The sequence below is a fragment of the Culex pipiens genome, chromosome 3 (assembly GCF_016801865.2).
Source record: "Culex pipiens pallens isolate TS chromosome 3, TS_CPP_V2, whole genome shotgun sequence".
Lineage (NCBI taxonomy): Eukaryota > Metazoa > Arthropoda > Insecta > Diptera > Culicidae > Culex > Culex pipiens.
The window spans coordinates 67,766,750-67,791,616 of record NC_068939.1 but is presented as its reverse complement, the minus strand read 5'-3'; the positions used below and the strand labels follow the sequence as shown (position 1 = coordinate 67,791,616).

General features: G+C 38.3%; 1 protein-coding gene across 2 annotated transcripts in view; it reads right to left on the bottom strand.

The window, feature by feature from the left end:
* Window positions 1–24,867, bottom strand: part of LOC120430126 (multidrug resistance protein homolog 49-like) — a 41,869-nt gene that overhangs the window by 10,917 nt on the left and 6,085 nt on the right. Inside the window, exons 1-2 of one of the 2 annotated variants that reach the window (XM_039595211.2) lie at window positions 3,480–3,736; window positions 3,385–3,433 (exon numbers count right to left, since the gene is read on the bottom strand). The exons of the other annotated variant lie outside the window; for it this stretch is intronic. The gene's annotated coding sequence lies outside the window, so the exon portion shown is untranslated. Of the gene's footprint in view, window positions 1–3,384; window positions 3,434–3,479; window positions 3,737–24,867 lie in introns of those variants that run through there. 2 annotated transcript variants of the gene reach the window in all.

Below are 24,867 nucleotides of genomic sequence, written 5' to 3'. Positions count from 1 at the left end.
CTCCGCTGGTTGTCCATTACTAACGCAAAGTAGCAGTGGTTTGACCGTGATTTTACCCGGAGTAGACCCCCCAATGTGGCGGGTAAACTTAAAATAATGAAGCACTAAATTGTGCGGGAGCACTTTTCCAATTTAGTAATACTAATTTACTAATTAATTTATTTTGGCATGCAGGGGTTAGGGCCCGATGCCGAGAGTACTACGTAATTGATTTTTAGCTTTTTGAAAATTACGTAAAGGCAAAATTTGTTTCCTGTCCCAAAAATTGGACTGGATTTGACGTTAACCATTTTAGGAATTGAAAGAAATTGAAGAAATCATTTTAATTGCTATTGATTTACTGGTTTATCGGTTTCAACAAATTTTAGGTTTCTTTGTGTTGTTTGCAGAAGCATTTTACCAATAGTGATTATTTTCATTTCAATTTACTATTTCTGGACCCGTGACGCCCAGGAGATGTCAATTGCGGACAATATCGGCGGATAAGCAGCAGCTGGTGCACACCACTACGTTACCATCGGTTAAAACATCGTGTGGTTCCAGTCCTGATGTTCAAGATTATCAGCCAGGCCAGGATGGCTTTCACCAACACCTGACTTGTCGCTCAAGATTTCACCGGAATCCAGGAAGTTGTTTGCTATTTTGGTTCCGTACCAATTTGGTTGTCGGTAGTTCAGCAAATAGAAGACAGAATTCCAAGAAGATTCAAGTGACGCTTCAAGACCGACGATGCCGGAGTTGAAGAATCCAGATTTGGTGAGATCGCTCCTTTTCTTATATCAAAATACACTGTCACTCATTCTAACATTCATACATTCCATTTAAGACTAATAAGCCAATTTACTAAATACGCGGTAGGGTGTTCCCTTGGTCGTTCGCTGTGAGTTGTGGATTGCCTGCTTCTCTAATGAAGGTTCGACTGAGGGGGCATACTTATTAATTTCTCGTCGCTCCATACCCTCAGTGACGTGATGGGAGCAAGGGCGTCTATGCGAAGTGTCCCTACACCTGCTACAGATTTCCGGCGCTTGGGGAGGGAAGAAGGAAACCATTTTGTTCTATGCGCCGGTATTTGTAGCACTACAATTCGGGCAAAAAAAAACTTATGCACGTTGGTGTACAGATTACGGAGTAAAAGATGATCGAATTGTTCACCTAGCGCTCACATGTGTTTCTGGACCACGTTGCCTGCGGGTATGGGGATCATACATACATACATACATCATTGACAGTCATTGCACCAAAAGTTAAGGACATCATCTACCACCTTAAAGCAGTGCGAACTATCCTAGTCACCAAAGACACAATAGTAGTTTATGCAACAAGTTGTAAAACCACGAGACGTGCATTTATCCAACGAGGTTTACTGAGCACCCATTTCAATGCTGAAAAGTAGGATGTTTCGGCACTGGCATTAAATGGTATTGATTTCTGAATTCTGAATTGAATCTGTTATTTTTAGTAGTTAAAACTAGACTGTTTTGTTTTTCCAGAAGGACAGGAAAAGTTGACAGTTTCACAGCGGGATTGCAAAAAGGCATTTTATGGCAAAAGGCATCAATCTAGTATCAAGCTAGTTTTCCAGGCTAGTACTCATTTGAGCAACCTTTTGGCATTTTAAAATTAAGTTAAACGTTTTGAATTGTTTTGTTTTAGAGACATGGTGAAGCCAATCCATTATCAACGTTGTCGTGTTTTATGTTAGGCCGTTGCAAATATTTTTTAAAGTTTAGTTTCAGGGGTCTTTAAAAAAAACCAAAGAGCACTCTCTCATAACTATAAAAAAGATGGGATAAAACAAATATTGTCAAAGCCTGATGATCTCTAAAACAATCTTTATCAATTTATAGAAATCATTTGAGTGCTAAAATGGTATACTTTTCGATTCTGTTAGTTTTTTTGGGAAGAAAAGTAATCCGTTTTGTCATTCAAGAGTGATAGGAAAAGTAAAAAGTTTCACAACGGAGTTGCAAAAATATATTTTTGCAATTCCGTCGTGAAACTACTTACTTTTCCTGTCATTCTTGAACGACGAAAGAGCCTACTTTTCTGTATCAAAAGTAACACAATCGAATGGCAACACTTTTCAAAATAAATGCTGAAAAGTTCTACTTTTCAGCACTCAAATGGGTGCTGAAAAGTTGAATTTTTCAGCACTTGTTTCGAAAAGTAACACTTTTCAACATTTTTTTAATTTAAACGATTTATTGACAAAATATATGAAAATTTGACATAAAATTTCACTCAGTGTGTGTTTTTTGGAATTGCAAAAAATGTTGTATGGAACTCGTTGCAAAACTTGATTTTTTCAGCATTCTTCGTATTTATCCAACTCGGTAAACTTGTTGCATAAACTACTATTTTTAATTTTTTTGAAGGAAACTATGAAGTCACATTTAACAAGTGATTTCTGATTTTATTTTCAGCTCCTACCACCTCCGTAGATCCTGAAAAATGAGTGCATTTTAAGCAAAATATAAAGCAAAAGTTGCCACAACTCGATTTGCAGTCTTAATTTTTTCCCCGGGTTTGGAAAGCATTTATATAAACTTATGTTTTATAAAAATGTATACTTCTCTTGTTTTGTATTTTTCTCCTTTTTTTGTATTTTATCATTATAAATTACGAGGGAAGTTATTCAAAAATGATCAATCATTGGCAAAGACACAAGAACCAAGTCAAACTACTAATTTCATACCATTTTAAAAAAAATAGTAATTTATAATGCTTTTATGTTTGAACATTAGTTTTAAATTTATTTCTAACAATAAAAGGCAAACATTACCGGAATTAAATTTGACTGCTCATTCCAAACTTGTAAAAATACCAGTAAATTAATGCCACACTTACAAGAACACTACCTAAAAATCAGATTAACTCTCAAAAATGTATTGAACATTACTCAAACAGCTCATATTTATAAAAATATATATGTGTAGTTAACGTATCGACCTTTATTTGCGCTATCTTATACCTTTCGAACTTTTGTCGATCAACTTTTGAAAAGCACACAAATTTTCTTAACGTTCATTTACATACTAATATAAAAACAAATCTTTAAAGTTATCATTTGTACACATCTTGTTTGATCATTTTTCACAACGGCCTTTTCCTTTAATCAAAAACTAATTAAATTCTATAAAAAAATAGTTTAAATGTTGTTTACATCACAACTAGTCATTTTAAATTGTTTTGAATGAAGCCCATGGCTTTTTCTACAATAACTCAGAAAAAAATTCCATGTAAACTATTTTTCCTGATCTTTGGCTATAGATTTTCATACACAAGTTTTTATTTCTGTTTATTTGCAACAATAACTTCATAACAAATTTATTTTGTTTTTTTACGATACTGAATAGCAGTCATGTCAATATTTCTTTTTACCTTTTCACTGATAGCAAAATATTTCACAAGAATATTTTTTCAACTTTTTCCTTTTAATACTTAAGCTTCAGGTACTTTTTCATTCAACTTTTTTTTATAATTCTACACAAAATTGTTGTCACTATTTCGAGACTATTTCCTCGAAGCTGCCTCCAGTCACAATCTTCGCAGCTTCATGATCCCATCGTATGAAATTTCAATCTCGAGTATCACTTTTCACTCTTTTCCCAACCCCCACTTGTTCACTCAAATAATCCACTATGTTCCTCCGGATTGCGTCTATAGTTCCCTAGCACACTGCGCCCGACTTTGCATCCGTTCCGCGCGACAACCTCCGATCGACTGATGCTCCGATTCCAGCTTTGAGTTCCGACTAACTTGCACAACCAGCACCCTAGACAGCAGTCACTCAGCAGTTCCCTGAACGCAGCATCATCCCCCTACACAGAGGCGTCATTATCATTCCGCGGCACGCGATCGAACGAGGAATACGCGTTAGGGATCGCGCGTCAAAGATTTTCCCACCGAGCAGGCCGGTGTGCGTGACTTCCCCGGTTCTACAGGTCGCCGACGTCGGTTCACGTCTTAAGGAATCCCACACCCTCGCGCGCCAGAAAAGAACCGCACCCCCAGTTTGGAAGAGAGACTCAGCAGGGATTTTCCTAGAGATTGTTGCAGCGGCTGGTTAAATGTTGACTAATCGAAACCCAAGTCTGCCGAGACGACGCGATGGGGATCTACCGGAACCGAACACTGCTGGGCAGAAGCGTGGTTTCAGCGTGGTTATGTCATGCCAGGTATGGGTTTGGGTAAATGTTTCCAGAGTGAAACTTTAAATTTCCCCCTTTGAACGTGGATCGGCTAGCTACAAGTACAACGTCAACAGAGTCGGGTGTCAACAATTTCTCATGTCTGATTCATTTAGCCGGGTTCAGCATTTTCAGCAAGCGTCTTCTTAATTGTTTTGAATCAACAAGAATTAATATAGATCACTTGACTGTCGGAATGCGATCGTTCAGGGCAGTGGTGCTTAATGACGAACACAAGTTTGACTTAGAATTTCTGCTGTTTGACTAACCATTAGGTTACAACCATATTAATATGAAAAAAAAACTAAGTTGTCAAAATTTAGCGAGCACAGCAATTTTTCAGTTCCTTTTGTGGTCCTAGACGGTGAACCTCGTTGGATAAATGTACGACTCGTGCTGAAAAAATCCTCTTTTTACAACTTGTTGCATAAACTACTATTTTTAAACTTGTTAAACACATTAATGTTTGACATAAAATTCCATTCAAAAGCGTTTTTCGGAATTGCACCAAATGTTATAAACAACTCGCTGTAAAACTTAATTTTTCAGCATTCGTCGTAGTTATCCAACTCGGCAAACCTTGTTGGGAAAATGTACGACTCGTGCTTAACAAAAAACCTTCTTTTTGCAACTTGCTGCTACTTATGAGCAATTCCAGCTCAAATCAGGAATTTTTCTGGTACTTTTGTACCCGACACTCTTTGATTTCAATGAAACTTTGTTATCCTAGGCCTATATAAGCCATTTTGGTGTGTATGGAGCCAAAAGTACTCGAAAATAACATTTGAGAAAGGCGTAAGGTATTTAAATATTTTTGTATTTTGCAATTCAAAAATTACTGTATCTCGAAGCCGTTGCGTCGTATCACAAAGTGGTCAAAGACAAACTTGTAGGAAATCGGACGAGCTTTCTGAAAAAAATACACTGAAACAAAAATACACGCCACTTCTATGAGATTTTTTGATTTTTAAGTATAAAACTTAAATTTAAAGGTGATGTCGCGATTTTTTTTCGTTCAAAATTTCTGAGGAAATAGCCTAAGATGTTACCAAAAGACTCACGAATAATGCAGGATAGTATGTCCCTCCTAAAAAAAATACAGAAAACATTTACTAAAACTGTTTTTTTGAAAAGTGGTCTAAACGTCAAAATTTTCAAGAACCGGTAGTGGGAATCGATTCCCCAGACATAAAAGTATCCATATTGACCATTGTCCTATGTCCAATCCTTGGGAAGATACAGCGGTTTTAAAAATACAAATGTTGAATGAATAGGTTTTTTGATGGTTTTTGGCAATTTCTATGTGACAGACTTGATTTTTCAGTCTCGAAAATATTTTTACCGAAAAGCTCGTCCAATTTCCCATAAGTTTGTCTTTGACCGCAATTCAATTGGATGTCAGAGCTTACAGATATAAGCTTAATTACATTGCTAATAAATGAAAATAGAATATTTTTTCAGTGTGGTAGAAACCTGGATAGTAAATTAGCATACGTAAATATCAAAACGAGTCCAATCAAAAAGCTGTCACAGGCAAACTTATGGGAAATTGGACGAGCTTTCCGGTAAAATTATTTACGAGACTGAAAAACCAAGTCTGTCATATAGAAATTGCCAAAAACCACCAAAAAGCCAATTTTTTCAACATTTTTATTTTTAAAACCGCTGTATCTTCCCAAGGATTGGACATAGGACAATTGTCAATATGGATACTTTTATGTATAATTGTCTGGGAATCGATTCCCACTACCGGTTTTGATAATTTCGACATTTAGACCACTTTTAAAAAAAAAACAGTTTTAGTAAATGATTTTTGTATTTTTTTGGGAGAGACATACCATCCTGAATTTCTCGTGAGTCTTTTGGTAACATCTTAGGCCAGGGGTGACCAAAGTATGGCCCGCGGGCCAAACGTGGCCCGCGAGGTGATTTTTTGTGGCCCGCGGACCCATTTTGAATAATCATATATAATGGCCCGTTGACTATTCGTGAAGTGAGTTATAGTTTTTCAAAATGAATGTTTATTTTAAACTTGTTCATGATATTGTTGATTTACGGGTGCCACGATATCTCGAGATGGGATGGACCAAATTGGCTGAAATTTTAGGTGAAGACTCCCAAGACATATACCGTGTGCATGACGAAGCCCGATTTTTAAATTTTGCTTTTCAAAAAATACAAAAATCAAAAAATTGCACTTTTTATATGAAAAACATAAAAAATATTATTATCTTTTTTTAAAACAAACTTTTTGAAAATCGGCCTTTGTCATGCACACGGGACCGGTTTAATGAGACTTCACAAAAATTTGGAGCCGATTTGGTCAAAGCAGTGTTGAGAGTTGAGATATCGTGGCACCCGTTTTTTGAAACGGCTAATTTCAAATAGCTATATCGCGGCAATGATACAACCAAATGTCTTCAAATTTGTTTTGTTTTTAAATTAAAATGTATATTTTAATGCCTTGAAAACAGATTTAAAAATAAAAAAATAAAAATTAAACTGTGTGCTCATAACAAACTCAGCCATTTTTGGCGATTTACATGTGGGTCATTCCACCCGAAGCGGAACAGCACTTGAAAATTACCATCTCCGATTCTGCTCAAATTTGGCAGAGCTGTTGAGACTATCAAAACATGCAAAAATCCCGAATTTCATCCAAATCGGACCACCCCCTCCATTTTTGTACCCTCCCAAAAAATCGACTTTTTGGTGATTTTTGAGCAAAACCCCTATCTTCAAACGACGATAACTCAGGAACCGCAAATCTTAGAGGGTCAGTCTTAGACTCAATTTTGAAGGAAATTGGACGTAGAATCCATTTCCGAGGTCAAAATTTAGATTAAAATATGTTTTCTACCTGTATTGCGCAATTGAAAACTTTAAATGGCCGTATCTCAAAACAGCCCTATTTATTTTTTAAATTTGACCTCACCATCGTATTCCCCGGCCAATTTTACATAAGAATCACTTATCGACAGAAAGGAATATGTTTCGTTCCAGAGATATCGAATTTTAAAGTTTTGAGTATTTGAGATTACCTAAATTAGCTACACTCGTCGCATATGCTAGAAGCACTCGGGCGCGTTGATCAATAATTACTACCTGGTGTTCTGTATGATGAATTATTTTTATTTTTTTATACGATTTTTAGATAATTAATCCCTTGAACAATCTTTTTTTTTTGTTTAAGTATTATTTATTGGGTTATTTTAAATGCATTGTTTTTGCTGATCTCAGTGTCTTTGAACCATATTAAGTAAATTTTGAACTTTTAATATTTATTTGCAAATGCTACAGCGTTTTTACAATATAATTTTATCATTTTCATATCATTACGAAAAATATGAAAATAATATAATTTCATATTTTTCCTAATTCCTAATTTCTTCTTTTATTTAAAGCAAGAATAAATGTAGAGCTGGCTGTAGTAGATGAAATAATTCTCATGGGTTGCCATGTGCGGTAGCAAAATGGTGCCATTCAGCAAAAACTTCAAAATCTGCCATACGGTTTGAAAGATTGATCATATAAAACCGATTTTTTATATTGTGAGCCAGTTTCATCTGAATAATTGATAATTTTTTTTTCAATTCTGATACATTTAATTTCAAAAACAAAAACATATTTTTCTGATACATGTGGACACAGCTGCATCGTCTTCCAAGATTTCAAAATGATTGACAAACAAAAAAAATCAAAAACAAGAAACTAAAAAATTTGATCTTAGTCAGATCATAAATCAAATTAATCTTTGTGATTTTCTCACATTTTTCAGTTTTATACTTTGGCGTCATCCATAAAGTATGTCACGCTCTAGGGGGGGGAGGGAGGGTCTGAGCAAGTGTGACATTGAGTGTTTTAAGTATAGGAAAAGTGTGACAAAGGGGGGGAGGGGGGTAAATTTTGGCTGATTTTAGCGTGACGTACTTTATGGATGAAGCCTTTCTTTTTTTCCAGAAATCCTCCTCCTTAATCATGCTTCACGAGAGTTTAATTCATGTTAATTCATAATTTTTAACACGATAATGTATCGTACACTTTTTCTTCAGAAGTGTTACCTACAAGGTCAATTGCAATTTCCTGCTAGCTCTGTGTGAATTCCATTCTGCCCTGTATTGCGTGTCATTCTTGCTCTGTCCTGTGGGCTAGCACATAAATGCACCGTATACTTTTTTTTAATTTAAGATTATACAGCAGTTTCCTACTAATTAACTAATGATTATTTGGGATGAAATCTTATTTCAATTAATAAACAGGTAGCAGTTATTGATCAACGCGCCCGAGTGCTTCTAGCATATGCGACGAGTGTAGCTAATTTAGGTAATCTCAAATACTCAAAACTTTAAAATTCGATATCTCTGGAACGAAACATATTCCTTTCTGTCGATAAGTGATTTTTATGTAAAATTGGCCGGGGAATACGATGGTGAGGTCAAATTTAAAAAATAAATAGGGCTGTTTTGAAATACGGCCATTTAAAGTTTTCAATTGCGCAATACAGGTAGAAAACATATTTAAATCTAAATTTTGATCACGGAAATGGATTCTACGTCCAATTTCCTTCAAAATTGAGTCTAAGACCGACCCTCTATGATTTGCGGTTCCTGAGTTATCGTCGTTTGAAGATAGGGGTTTTGCTCAAAAATCGCCAAAAATTCGATTTTTTGGGAGGGTACAAAAATGGAGGGGGTGGTCCGATTTGGATGAAATTCGGGATTTTTGCATGTTTTGATAGTCTCAACAGCTCTGCCAAATTTGAGCAGAATCGGAGATGGTAATTTTCAAATTTGCATTTTTTCTTGCACACTTCAGGTGGAATGACCCATGTATGAAACCCCTTAACTACCATCTGATTCAGGCAGATAAAATGTTGAAATTGAAGTAAAGAATAAAATATTTTTTACAAAGCTTTTGTTACTCTAACCCTCCCCACCCTACAAAGTGGCTCGAAAAATCAAAGGCAATTAAAAAAAACTTTAAAATTCTAATGAAAATTTTAGTGAAATTTAAAATGCATTCCTCTGCGTTTTATGTAGAATTATTTTGAGCTTGTTTGAATGTATTCAAAATTTCAATGGAAATTGAACTGCAATCAGATGAAATCAATTTGAATGCATTAGAATCATTTTTAGCATGTTTGGGTTGATTTCAAAATCTTTTGAATGTTTAAAATTTTTGGATGTTTATTATCGCAAAAAAAAAATGAAAGATTTTTGTTTTCATCAAATCTTACATTTTTTGAAAACTAATGATTGCGAAACAACTGAACTAGTGTAAAATGCTTTTTATAACATTTTTTTTTGTGGGTCTCGTGGCGCAGGGGTAGCGGCTTCGGCTGCCGATCCCGATGATGCTATGAGACGCGGGTTCGATTCCCGCCTTATCCACTGAGCTTCTATCGGATGGTGAAGTAAAACGTCGGTCCCGGTTTCTCCTGTCTCGTCAGAGGCGCTGGAGCAGAAATCCCACGTTAGGGGAAGGCCATGCCCCGGGGGGCGTAGTGCCAATAGTTTCGTTAACATTTTTTTTCATGGAAATGTTGAAAGTTTGGCTTGTTATTTTAATATTTATATATTTTTTTACAATATAGCGAATTCGCAATAAAAAAATGACATGACCATGACATTCAACTTACTACCATTATTCAAAAACCTAAAACAATAAAATCTACAAAACTGATGGAAAACTGTAGTTTTATGTTTTCTATTACTATTTAATAACGAAAATGTTCAAAAATTATCTTAACTAATTGAATTTCATAGAACTTGAGCTTGATAGACGTATTATTTATATTTTAACTAATAATAACGTAATTTATCTTTAAACCAAATCTATGTTGTACATTTGGCCCGCAGGCTCTTTTGAGCATCAAATTTGGCCCGTCATCTGAAAACTTTGAGCACCCCTGTGATAGCGCAAAATGCGACGCGTCGTGTCGAGGCTTGTATGCCGCGTGTCGGCAATACGCGCAATAACATATTTTTTTTTATATATTCGTGGACTTGTATCGTCACATAAGCGTTCTTTTATTACGTAACGCAGTAGGGGGGGGGGGGGGGGGGCGGGGGGGGGGGGGTCGGCTGCCATGTTACGCTCCATACAAAATTTTTAAAATTTGTATGGAAATTTTGTTACGAGGGGGGGGAAGGGGGTCTAAAAGTCCGATTTTTCGCGTTACGTAATAAAAGAACGCTCCCTAAGAGAATTATTGAAAGAAGTTTAACTTGTTTTAATTGAGGGCTCGGCAATGAATTGTAAGAAAATGTTGTTAGAAGTAGTCCCCTCCTTTATCCATTTTACATGAATATTTCCCGGGACCCGTGGTGTAGGGGTAAGCGTGGTTGCCTCTCACCCAGTCGGCCTGGATTTGATCCCAGAAGGTCCCGGTGGCATTTTTCGAGACGAGATTTGTCTGATCACGCATTCCGTCGGACGGGAAGTAAATGTTGGCCCCGGACTAACCTAAAATGGTTAGGTCGTAAGCTCAGTCCAGGTGTAGGAGTCGTCTCCCTGGGTCCTGTCTCGGTGGAGTCCTGGTAGGCAGTTTGACTAACAATCCAAAGGTCGTCAGTTCGAATCCCGGGGTGGATGGAAGCTTAGGTGTAAAAAGAGTTTTGCAATTGCCTCAATAATCAATCCTTCGGACACCTAGTTTCGAGTAGGAATCTCGCATTCGAGAACGTCAAGGCAATGCTGTAGACATTTTTAAATACTGAGTAAAAACATCACTCTCACTTAGTTGACCCTAGTTGTTTTGGCCAACAACCCTAGCCGTTAGCACCAACTTTAATATTACACTTTATTGTTCTCGAGAGCAGTAAAAGCAGTCCAGTAACTGCGGCTGGAGCTTCAATGCGGTATGGCAGCAAAAAAAAGTGAACAAGCTTCGCAAGTTCGCGCCCATATCGGAAGTTCAAACGGTTGATGATTCTCAAATCATCAGTCGAAGATAACAACTGCTTATCTTTCAACGCTTGAACAAAGATGTGGCGAAGATATGCTGTTAGCTCATTAGACGAATTCTTCGCTGAAATTGCTAAAAGCCGAGTCTAATTGCCTGTGCTTAAGCTTTCGGTAGCGGATCGGGTCTCGGCCGGCAGACAACCTTGACGTTATGCAACGACAACTCCTCGGAAGCATCGGGGCAGACCTCCACGTCAAACCGAGCAGCTGTTCCGAGTTTACCCAGCTAATTGATTACCGATTGACCGTTCCCGTTGGGTTGGCCTTTTGTACTTTTCACTCGGCACGTGCGATATCGACTCGGTGGGAAATTTTTGCTTGAATGGCTTGTACACGCTTGTCACTTTCATTCATAAAGTCATACCGGCGTTTGATGACGGCATCGACAATCGACGCTCCCCGGCAGCGACGGCCATTGGAAAGAACAACGAAGCACCTATATGACAAAGTGATGATGGTGGGTTTACTGAAAGCAATTACGATAATGCCAACGTCATTAATCATCATTGGTAGTGCCATTACAGCTTATAAAAAGGATGTGACACAATTGGACACTGTTTCTAGTAAATATAATTAATTTGGTGAAAAGTCCATCCGAATTAGTAATAAAATAACATTTACTTACAACTGAATGTTAAATTTTGTTAATTTTATACAGGTCAAACTCTCAACCCTTCAACTCAAAACATCTGGAACGATCCTCAACGGTTTCTCGTCGACTCATCAACGTCGAACGGGTCAGGTTCCGATTCTTATCAGCATAATTGTGCAATAGTTTCGATCGTTAAACAAGACCGCTGGGTTCACCTCTCGCGGTAACAACTCTATCGATAGTTTTAAGACCGTTTGACTGCGGGGAGAAAAGTTCTGATTAGCCTAATGCGCCAACGTAATAGAAGCCGGCGTGTATATATTTGTGTATAATGTAAAAACTATTAAGTAACTTTTTCCCAGCATTGTACCCTCGGAAGGCTTGATAGGGCTCACACTATTTTGCGTTGCCCGGGTTTATCTAGTCTAATGAGTTTTAGGGGGACGAGTAAATTCATTGATCTTTGCGGTTTGTTTTAATACAAATTTTTGGTGTGAGGCGACTGATCGGTTTGAAAACAAGAACCGCGTACCAGTGGTTCTATATATTCAAGGCTGTTTTATTCTTGTTGACCTAGGTTTCAAACATTTTTTTTTTAAAAGCCACCCTTCGAAAATGCCTCGAAACCTAAGTTTAGTAATATCGGAAACCCACTTTCTTCAAACTTGTGTTTTTTGGAATTCCATCGTGAAACTGAACTATTTTTTAGTACTGAAGCGGGTGCTGAAAACTTCATCATTTCAGCACTTGTAACGAACAGTAAAAACTTTTCTATATTGTTTTGATTCAAACGATAAATTGCAAAATTTGTTATTTTTTGCAATTCCGTCGTGAAACTACTTACTTTTCCTGTCATTCTTGAACGACGAAATAGCCTACTTTTCTGTAACAAAAATAACAGAATCGAATATCAACCCATTTCAAAATAAATGCTGAAAAGTTCTTCTTTTCAGCACTCAAATGGGTGCTGAAAAGTTGAACTTTTCAGCAATTGTTTCGAAAAGTAACACTTTTCATTATTTTTTGATTTCAACGATTTATTGAAAAATACATGAAAATTTGACATAAAATTTCACTCATTGTGTGTTTTTTGGAATTGCAAAAAATATTGTATGGAACTCGTTGCAAAACTTGATTTTTTCAGCACTCTTCGTATTTATCCAACTCGGTGAACCTCGTTGGATAAATGTACGACTCGTGCTGAAAAAATCTTCTTTTTGCAACTTGTTGCATAAACTACTAGGTTCGCACCGAGCAATTTAAGCTCAAATCAGGAATTTTTCTGGTACTTTTGTACCCGACACTCTCCGATTTCAGTGAAACTTTGTAGACATGTTATCCTAGGCCTATATAAGCCATTTTTGTGTATATGGAGCCAATAGTACTCGAAAATAACATTTGAGAAAGGCGTAAGGTATTTAAATATTTTTGTATTTTGTAATTCAAAAATTACTGTATCTCGAAGCCGTTGCGTCGTATCGAAAAGTGATCAAAGACAAACTTGTAGGAAATTGGACGAGCTTTCTGAAAAAAATACACCGAAACAAAAATACACGCCACATCTATGAGATTTTTTGATTTTTAAGTCTAAAACTTAAGTTTAAAGGTGATGTCACGATTTTTTTTCGTTCAAAAATTTTGAGGAAATTGCCTAAGACAGGGGTGCTCAAAGTTTTCAGATGACGGGCCAAATTTGATGCTCAAAAGAGCCTGCGGGCCAAATGTACAACATAGATTTGGTTTAAAGATAAATTACGTTATTATTAGTTAAAATATAAATAATACGTCTATCAAGCTCAAGTTCTATGAAATTCAATTAGTTAAGATAATTTTTGAACATTTTCGTTATTAAATAGTAATAGAAAACATAAAACTACAGTTTTCCATCAGTTTTGTAGATTTTATTGTTTTAGGTTTTTGAATAATGGTAGTAAGTTGAATGTCATGGTCATGTCATTTTTTTATTGCGAATTCGCTATATTGTAAAAAAATATATAAATATTAAAATAACAAGCCAAACTTTCAACATTTCCATGAAAAAAAATGTTAACGAAACTATTGGCACTACGCCCCCCGGGGCATGGCCTTCCCCTAACGTGGGATTTCTGCTCCAGCGCCTCTGACGAGACAGGAGAAACCGGGACCGACGTTTTACTTCACCATCCGATAGAAGCTCAGTGGATAAGGCGGGAATCGAACCCGCGTCTCATAGCATCATCGGGATCGGCAGCCGAAGCCGCTACCCCTGCGCCACGAGACCCACAAAAAAAAATGTTATAAAAAGCATTTTACACTAGTTCAGTTGTTTCGCAATCATTAGTTTTCAAAAAATGTAAGATTTGATGAAAACAAAAATCTTTCATTTTTTTTTGCGATAATAAACATCCAAAAATTTTAAACATTCAAAAGATTTTGAAATCAACCCAAACATGCTAAAAATGATTCTAATGCATTCAAATTGATTTCATCTGATTGCAGTTCAATTTCCATTGAAATTTTGAATACATTCAAACAAGCTCAAAATAATTCTACATAAAACGCAGAGGAATGCATTTTAAATTTCACTAAAATTTTCATTAGAATTTTAAAGTTTTTTTTAATTGCCTTTGATTTTTCGAGCCACTTTGTAGGGTGGGGAGGGTTAGAGTAACAAAAGCTTTGTAAAAAATATTTTATTCTTTACTTCAATTTCAACATTTTATCTGCCTGAATCAGATGGTAGTTAAGGGGTTTCATACATGGGTCATTCCACCTGAAGTGTGCAAGAAAAAATGCAAATTTGAAAATTACCATCTCCGATTCTGCTCAAATTTGGCAGAGCTGTTGAGACTATCAAAACATGCAAAAATCCCGAATTTCATCCAAATCGGACCACCCCCTCCATTTTTGTACCCTCCCAAAAAATCGAATTTTTGGCGATTTTTGAGCAAAACCCCTATCTTCAAACGACGATAACTCAGGAACCGCAAATCATAGAGGGTCGGTCTTAGACTCAATTTTGAAGGAAATTGGACGTAGAATCCATTTCCGTGATCAAAATTTAGATTTAAATATGTTTTCTACCTGTATTGCGCAATTGAAAACTTTAAATGGCCGTATTTCAAAACAGCCCTATTTATTTTTTAAATTTGACCTCACCATCGTATTCCCCGGCCAATTTTACATAAAAATCACTTATCAACAGAAAGGAATATGTTTCGTTCCAGAGATATCGAATTTTAAAGTTTTGAGTATTTGAGATTACCTAAATTAGCTACACTCGTCGCATATGCTAGAAGCACTCGGGCGCGTTGATCAATAACTGCTACCTGTTTATTTATTGAAATAAGATTTCATCCCAAATAATCATTAGTTAATTAGTAGGAAACTGCTGTATAATCTTAAATTAAAAAAAAGTATACGGTGCATTTATGTGCTAGCCCACAGGACAGAGCAAGAATGACACGCAATACAGGGCAGAATGGAATTCACACAGAGCTAGCAGGAAATTGCAATTGATCTTGTAGGTAACACTTCTGAAGAAAAAGTGTACGATACATTATCGTGTTAAAAATTATGAATTAACATGAATTAAACTCTCGTGAAGCATGATTAAGGAGGAGGATTTCTGGAAAAAAAGAAAGGCTTCATCCATAAAGTACGTCACGCTAAAATCAGCCAAAATTTACCCCCCTCCCCCCCTTTGTCACACTTTTCCTATACTTAAAACACTCAATGTCACACTTGCTCAGACCCTCCCTCCCCCCCCTAGAGCGTGACATACTTTATGGATGACGCCAAAGTATAAAACTGAAAAATGTGAGAAAATCACAAAGATTAATTTGATTTATGATCTGACTAAGATCAAATTTTTTAGTTTCTTGTTTTTGATTTTTTTTGTTTGTCAATCATTTTGAAATCTTGGAAGACGATGCAGCTGTGTCCACATGTATCAGAAAAATATGTTTTTGTTTTTGAAATTAAATGTATCAGAATTGAAAAAAAAATTATCAATTATTCAGATGAAACTGGCTCACAATATAAAAAATCGGTTTTATATGATCAATCTTTCAAACCGTATGGCAGATTTTGAAGTTTTTGCTGAATGGCACCATTTTGCTACCGCACATGGCAACCCATGAGAATTATTTCATCTACTACAGCCAGCTCTACATTTATTCTTGCTTTAAATAAAAGAAGAAATTAGGAATTAGGAAAAATATGAAATTATATTATTTTCATATTTTTCGTAATGATATGAAAATGATAAAATTATATTGTAAAAACGCTGTAGCATTTGCAAATAAATATTAAAAGTTCAAAATTTACTTAATATGGTTCAAAGACACTGAGATCAGCAAAAACAATGCATTTAAAATAACCCAATAAATAATACTTAAACAAAAAAAAAGATTGTTCAAGGGATTAATTATCTAAAAATCGTATAAAAAAATAAAAATAATTCATCATACAGAACACCAGGTAGTAATTATTGATCAACGCGCCCGAGTGCTTCTAGCATATGCGACGAGTGTAGCTAATTTAGGTAATCTCAAATACTCAAAACTTTAAAATTCGATATCTCTGGAACGAAACATATTCCTTTCTGTCGATAAGTGATTCTTATGTAAAATTGGCCGGGGAATACGATGGTGAGGTCAAATTTAAAAAATAAATAGGGCTGTTTTGAGATACGGCCATTTAAAGTTTTCAATTGCGCAATACAGGTAGAAAACATATTTTAATCTAAATTTTGACCTCGGAAATGGATTCTACGTCCAATTTCCTTCAAAATTGAGTCTAAGACTGACCCTCTAAGATTTGCGGTTCCTGAGTTATCGTCGTTTGAAGATAGGGGTTTTGCTCAAAAATCACCAAAAAGTCGATTTTTTGGGAGGGTACAAAAATGGAGGGGGTGGTCCGATTTGGATGAAATTCGGGATTTTTGCATGTTTTGATAGTCTCAACAGCTCTGCCAAATTTGAGCAGAATCGGAGATGGTAATTTTCAAGTGCTGTTCCGCTTCGGGTGGAATGACCCACATGTAAATCGCCAAAAATGGCTGAGTTTGTTATGAGCACACAGTTTAATTTTTATTTTTTTATTTTTAAATCTGTTTTCAAGGCATTAAAATATACATTTTAATTTAAAAACAAAACAAATTTGAAGACATTTGGTTGTATCATTGCCGCGATATAGCTATTTGAAATTAGCCGTTTCAAAAAACGGGTGCCACGATATCTCAACTCTCAACACTGCTTTGACCAAATCGGCTCCAAATTTTTGTGAAGTCTCATTAAACCGGTCCCGTGTGCATGACAAAGGCCGATTTTCAAAAAGTTTGTTTTAAAAAAAGATAATAATATTTTTTATGTTTTTCATATAAAAAGTGCAATTTTTTGATTTTTGTATTTTTTGAAAAGCAAAATTTAAAAATCGGGCTTCGTCATGCACACGGTATATGTCTTGGGAGCCTTCACCTAAAATTTCAGCCAATTTGGTCCATCCCATCTCGAGATATCGTGGCACCCGTAAATCAACAATATCATGAACAAGTTTAAAATAAACATTCATTTTGAAAAACTATAACTCACTTCACGAATAGTCAACGGGCCATTATATATGATTATTCAAAATGGGTCCGCGGGCCACAAAAAATCACCTCGCGGGCCACGTTTGGCCCGCGGGCCATACTTTGGTCACCCCTGCGCTATCATATCCCATATAGCGCATTTTTTTTTGTTGATCTTCTTCTTCAAATTGCGTGGCATTGTTGCCAAGTATGTTTTTTATTGCATCAAAAGTGCAGAAAATCGCTGGCAACAACGACTACGGAACAGTCAGAAATGCCGCGCGGCGTGTACTTTTGAGAGAAATGTACAATATCTATAATATATAAAAATGGATGTTATTGCGCGTATTGCCCAAAAAGACACGCGGCATATCAGCCTCGAAACCTGCTTTCGTGAGTTGCGCGTATTCACCGACAGATGGCAAGTGGGCCTCGTCGGAGTCCGCCCATGAAATATGCAACTCAAAATTCTTGGGAAACTTTTTTTTCGTGACGGTTTTCGCGGCACGCTCACTTAAACTGTTCTAGACTAACATTTGAACGTGACGTATCTCTTAACAAGTTTTTAAAGAAAATGATTCCTGAATGCTTATTTTGTCATTTTAAACCGAAACAAGACAAAAACTATATTTATTCAAACTATTCGCCATTTTCAAAAATTTGGCTAGATAATATCGAAGGCCGCCGTCTTAGGCCCACTGGGCCGGATCGGAACCCAACATTTTTGGTTTTACTTTTTGCCTTCCTCACCTTACTGAAGAAAGGCTATAAAATCACTCGAAAATGAACTTATTAATTTGACTTCGTCGACCCACCTTCACGTATACATATCGACTCAGAATCAAGTTCTGAGCAAATGTCTGTGTGGATGTCTGTATGTGGGTGGACAAAAAAAAAATCCGGACTGGATGAACGGATTTTGATCGTATTAGTCTCATTCGATCCGTCTTGGGGTCCCATAGGTCTCTATTTAAAATCAGCAAGTTTAGTTAAGTACTTCAAAAGTTATGCTAAAAAAACGATTTTGGCGTATGTCCGGAAGATTGTAAAAAGGGTGGTTTTTGCAAGAAAAACTATCATGTTATACATTTTCAGAAAGGTATTAAAAAGACCTTTCTAATAAGCCCAAAACATTTAAGATCTGACCACCCTGTCAAAAGTTATTAGCACTTAAGTGTTATTTATACACTTTTTGGAGGCCGGATCTCAGATATTTCAATGAAAATGATGTCCGGGTCCCTTATGCAACCCGTCGTTAGTTAGATAATTGAAATACCTTTCAAATGAGTTTAAAACATCGAAGATCTGACAACCCTATCAAAAGTTCAATGGCGTCGTAATTCTCAGCTAGCCGTCATAGCATACTAAGGACAATGCGTACATTTGAAGGGTGAATCGTTGATTCTGGAGGCACCGGACGTCGATCCAATGCGCACCTTGGGGACAGAATGTACAACCCTAATTCCTTCTGGAATGTGTTCATTGGACCATCCCCTACACACCTGTCTTTATTCCGAGTGAATCCATGTTGTCTCCAGACCTGTAGGAACGATTGAACGAAAAGCACAAAAATCCCATAGTAATTTACATGTAAACTTTAAACCGATGGGGACAGGCCAATTCTAAACCAAATGGGCTGATATTTGGCATGGTATCCTCTACTAGAGGAACCTCGGTTTGCCTGATTCTGAGAACTTTTTTGTTTGGATGAAACACCCTAATATATATAGTCCTGTAAAAAAATTTAAAAAGTCTTTCTTACATTTTTATCTCAAAAACCTATTTGCATGTAATCCCTACCACCAACCCATACATTATTGAGCAGTCCCGTACATTTCCAACCCGGCACGCACATTCTAACGCAGCCAATTTCGTCATTGTGCAAACGTGCCGACGGAGGGGCAATTAAAATCCAACCCATTCTCAACCACACAGAGTCTGTGTTCCATTCAGCTCAGATCAGCGACCACCACACTGACTGCACTTGCTCACACTGATTCTGTGGTCAACTAGCCGGCACGCGAAGCGGTTGCGGCGGCGGTGAAATTAGGCGTTTTCGTTGAATTTTCCCCAGTGTGTTTGTGTTGAGCACATTTGTAACGCAAATGTTCCTGGGAATGTGAGATAATTGACCGGCAGGTGTTTTGCCGCGGAGCGAACCGTTTTTCCAATAGCTGTGAATGAGAGTAAAACTGAAATGGCAAATTTGCGATCTATCGGTGATATCTGAAAGGTGAAGGGCTTTTTTGCTGATTTACTTTCCTCGCGATACCGCTAACGATGCTTTGCAGTGGGTGAAACTTCCGGAAAGGGTGATTGGGTCAGCGAAATTATTTTTGTTTATATTTACTAAGTACTAAATATATTACCTCTAAGTAGTATTAATGAGTCTCATTATTATTCTATAATTTTACTTTCAGTTTTTAAAAGATACACCCAAAACTGGGCATCGCTCGTCCGAGAGAGTAATGGCCTCGAGTCGAGAGGATAGTGGTACCGACGACACGACAAGACACTCGGTGGAAAAACTTTTGCAAAATGTGTTCCTCACCGTGAACCGTGAAACAACCGTGAATGTCCAAAGTCACGGTAAAATTGAAGGACCCCTCGTTATTTCGTAAAATAAACTTTTTTCGCAACACTGCTTGTTTGTAAATATTTATGTTGGATTGGAATCAGCTGTGTTTTGTTGATTGTTTCCGAGAACGATCGCACCGATCGATCGCCTTCGCGGGAGAGTGGCCACTTAGTGGCGTTGGCCGGGTACTACGTAACCCGACTTCCGGCGCCAAACATTTTGCACAGCACACTTGTCCGCCAGCTGGGCCCACTCGCGATGTAGGACGATCTCGTAGCTATCACGCAGCAGACGGGATGCGGTTTGGGTACACCATGCTAGCAAAGCCATCGAGTTTCATTGAGGTGGGATCCGGAACGGAAACCGCTCCATAAGCTTTTGCAGCTTGAGTCTTTCCTCCTCGCGGACGCCGAACTCACAGGACAGCGAAAATATGCTGATAAGTTCAATCTGGCTAAGCGTTATCTTCAGCAGTTGGTTGCACGTCGCGACTCTGGATTCGGTTGCGCATTTTGAAGCCGGCGAACAGGAGTTGCACGTACATGGGCAGTTTCTCGATGACCATCAGTTCCTTTTCGAAGGATTATGGCTTCAACGCCGGCACGTGAACTTCTTCGTAATCCTTGCGCTGTTTGCGAAAACATCCATCGAACAATTGGCACCGGTTGTTGGTAGTTCGTGTCGGGTTCGACTCACTAGCTCGGGCCATCACAACGAATCCTGCCGGAACCACTTCCGTCTAAACTTTCCATCGTAACAGTTGGCCCATCGTTACTCCAAGGCCTTGTTACGGGAATGAAGGCGTTAAACTATTTCGGGTAGATGTAGAATAAACCAAGCTGCATCGGCGCTTTCGGTTGGGTGGTGCATCACTGGAATCGGTTCTGCTGAAGTTTTCAACCCGTTGCGTAAACAACAACCTTCAACCCGTTCGGTGGTGTCCGTCGGTGACCGGATCATCAGAATTTCGTGAATTTTTAACAAAGTTCTGTCCCGCGTTTGGTTGTACCAAGAACTATGGTGCTTCTGAAAACCTTCACCGGCAGCTCGGGCGAGGACACTCCACCAAAGTACCCTCCTGTTAAAGGTGGAAGATTGCAACGAGATTACCATCTGCAACATCCGGGTGTTGCCGAACAACACATCATCACGATTTACGACTCGGAACGAACATTGCGGCGCAGGTGAAGGCCGACAGTATTTGCACTAAAACGATCGAGCGCGGCTACACGGTCCGGGGAAAGGGTGCGCGGCCTCGGCCCCGGTCGATTGTCCGCCATCAAGAGCCTCGAGATGGTCGGCATGATCCCCAGCAAGCAGCGCAAGTTGAAGAATTGTGTTACTTTACTTCTGTTGGTTGGAATTAAGGGTTCTTAGAGTAGCGGGTCCAAGAATGTCATTGCAGACACCGGAACGACGGAAAAGATGGCGCAACACCGGAGAAACGGCTAGTTAGTTGGGCGACGTGAATCGGAGCGGTTAGAAGATGATCCGGCAGACGTCGCAACTTGACCCAAGCTGGGGCAACAGCCGGTGTCGTCTCCCTAGACAGAAAACGGTATCGCCGGAAATGAACACCGTGGAATGAAGACTCCGACGAAGGCTACACCGGTTTCGGCTCTTGTGGTCGTTCCCAGCGTAAGCGAAATGTTCATGGATCGGATCAAGGCTATGCATAGGCCAGAGTGCGCGTATGGTTGAGCTGAATAAGTTCCAGGCATGAAAAATACTCGATTGGAGGGTACCAACACGAAGCCAGTTCTGCCGACTGCCGAGCCTCGGAACGGCGGCGTGAAAGAGTGTGAGTTGCGGCAGCAATCCGACCGCGCCAGGAAATGAGTCGACTAAGAGAGCAGTTTAGTAGGATTACAAAAATATTTAGTATTTTGTTATCAAAGAAAAAATTACCCTAATTTAAATTTTCGGTTTGTACACCTCCTTGCCCTGATAAAAAGTTTAACTAACAGGATATCGTAGCCAAATACAATTACAGTAGTTGTTCGGTAACTGGGCGTTGTTTAACTGGGCTGCTTTTTAACTGGGCGCTCGATAACTGGGCCGTAGCCCAGTTAAAAAACAGACAAACGTCAAAAAACCAAAACAAACCGAAATCACCGAGGGGTTAATGGATGCAAAAATCATGTTCAACAAATAAAAAAAACTTTTTTCAAACTTTTATGTAATTTCAAGTCACAATTAGGGAAATATGAAAAGTAATAATTGTAATTGAATTTGAGCAACTTTTATTTTTATATTTCACCAAAAAAATATTATGCATCGGTAGTCCCCTCGTTATTTTTCGTTCAGCCCAGTTAGCGAATAGCATTCGGTGACTGGGCTACGTTCTCAGCCCAGTTACCGAACAACTACTGTACAATAAATTTCAGAACAATAAAATCACTATTAATTACTAAAACATCTAAAGAATTTTTAATTCCACCAAACGTTTTACAGTAAGTTTTGGTATATAAATATTTATATTGAAATTTATTTTAAAATAAAAGGAGGAATTAATTCGGTTGTTCATTGACGCGAGATTCGTCTGATCGCGCCTTCCGTCGGACGGGAAAGTAAATGTTGGCACCGGTCTAAACTAGAAGATAGGTCGTTAGGGCATGGTCTCGCGCAAGTCGATGCCGATCCGCAGCCTCATAGACGCGTACGACGGAAGCTGTGATGAAGAAGTTCGAGAACAACACGATCGTGTTCCTGATTCGTTTACAAAGGACCACGCCCTGGTCACTGCCGCGGTCAAGCAACTGTAGGACATCAAGGTGCCCAAGATCAACACCCTGATGCTGTCAGACGGCAAGAAGAAAGCTCACCTACGCGGCGGTAAACTACGACACTACGACGCCTACAACCTACTAGTACCAGCTTCGACGGAGAAATGAGACAACATTGTTCTGGATTTGGCAGTAGAGGAAGTAGAAGTTTGAATCACTGAGTTTTCATTAACATCTAAACTCCCAAGCTCGAGTAAAAAGAGGAATTTGTATGGAAATTCCCCTTTTTCGCGACCTTGGCAGAGCGTATTTGAAGAAAAATAAAAAAAAAATCTTGTTTTCTCGATAAGTTCATCATTACTACGTAGACAACACGGTTTCTTGGTTTAATAGTTTTGAACTACAGCACACAACGCGCAGGTCGCGCAATTCCGTTTGTAACGGAAGCTTGCACACGACTACAACATGTATTCTGTTCCAAGTCGGTTCCGGCGCGCAGCTGTTTCGCGTAACGTCCGGCACCGGTCTTGCTCGTACACCTTGATGCCCAACTTCTGCTTGATTGGCTGTCCTTAAGCGTACGCCCGAATGCGGTCCCAAAGTTGACGTCACCGACCACCGAAATCCTAATTCCGGCAGCGAAAGGCAGACAGGCAGGATAAAGTCTGTTTACTGTCGTCCCGAGCCATCCGTAGTAGTGCAATTTTGTTTAACTTGCTCAGTTCGTCGTATTCCGGATGGGGGATCTTCTCCTCCGATGCCACGTCCACCGGTAGATCAGCACAAATCTTCTCGCCGTCCTCCTCGATGCATTCGATCTTGGTCATGGTGTCACAATCGATAAACCGGACGGAATCTACAAGTGGAAAGAAATTGCATATCAAGAAGTTGTACCAAATTCCATCGATTCAACTTACAGCACTTCCAGCGTTCCCTCCGTCTTCCGACCACACAATGTGCCGCTGTGACCACGTACCGGTTGTTGACCAGCAAAACTTAATAGCTGAACTTGCACTCGGCACGGAAATTCTCGTGTTCTGTCAATATCGGCATCCTCTCCGCCGTCGATCCTCATCCCACACTCGTTCCGCTAACCTAACCCATCATCGTTAAGCTGACCGGTTGTGTGTACGCTTTCGTAGGTTGACCAACGGTACCGGACTTGGCCCGGTGCAGACGGAAAGCCGCCGGACGTCCCGTTCCTCCCAAATCAGAAACGAATCACGAAAAAAAAATGTTTTGTCAAAATGACATTTCTCGCTGTCATCAAGCCAGTGCTGCCAAATTAAAGATTTTTTCGAATTTTTGTTTGACGTTTCCACTTTGACATTTCCAGTTCCCGAGGAACCGGAGGGGTAAGTCGATTTGGTACCCACTTTTTGGACCCGAGTGGCTTGTCGTGTCGTCGGTGGTACCATTCACGGACAGAGCAAGCAGCTCGGGATGGGCGAGAGAATTATTCTCTCGAGGTTCATTCGCAAAAAAAAAGTTCATCCGTCAAAACAAAAAGCTAAAAGTATCGACTGTTTTTAAAAAAATAACTTAGCAACTAAGGGTCGTATCAACAAACTTCAAAAATGCTAAATATAGAGAATTTTCTCAGCTTTTCTATAATATTTTTTTCAAAAGTGGGCAAACTTGGGCACTAATTTTAAAAAATGAATAAATGCGACTCTTTCAAAAAAGTTACCTAAAAATGGCTATAACTTGAAAACGGTGCACCTTATCAAAATTGCACAAAAGTACTTTTTTATTGCAAATTCAATCCTGGAAATTTCTGAAAAGCTGGCATTTGATGTCCCCTAAAACATATCAGAAAATAAAAAAAATAAAAATAATGTTTTTTGCAAATCAAGTATTAATCACCAAAATTTTGTTTTACAGTATATATATTTTGTTTTTCAATGGAGTTCTAATCCATACCTACAACTTTGCCGAAGACACCAAATCGATCAAAAAATTGCTTCAAAAGATACATATTTTTGAATTTTCATTTATCATTTTTGTATGGACAGCTGCCAAATTTGTATGGAAAAATATATGGATAAACTAATTATGCAAAATGGCTTCTTTGGGCATACCGAAGGCACCAAAAAAGTTTCAGCCAGGTCTTAAAAGCCGGGCAACTTTTCGAAAAAAAATGTCCCCAGCAAAAGAGACGCCATTTGTGACGCCTTTTCAAATGCTTTTTTTCGGAAACGTCAGTTTTTGAGAACATTGGAAAATTTTGCGACTTGTTCCAGCATCAGAGGCGTGTTGAA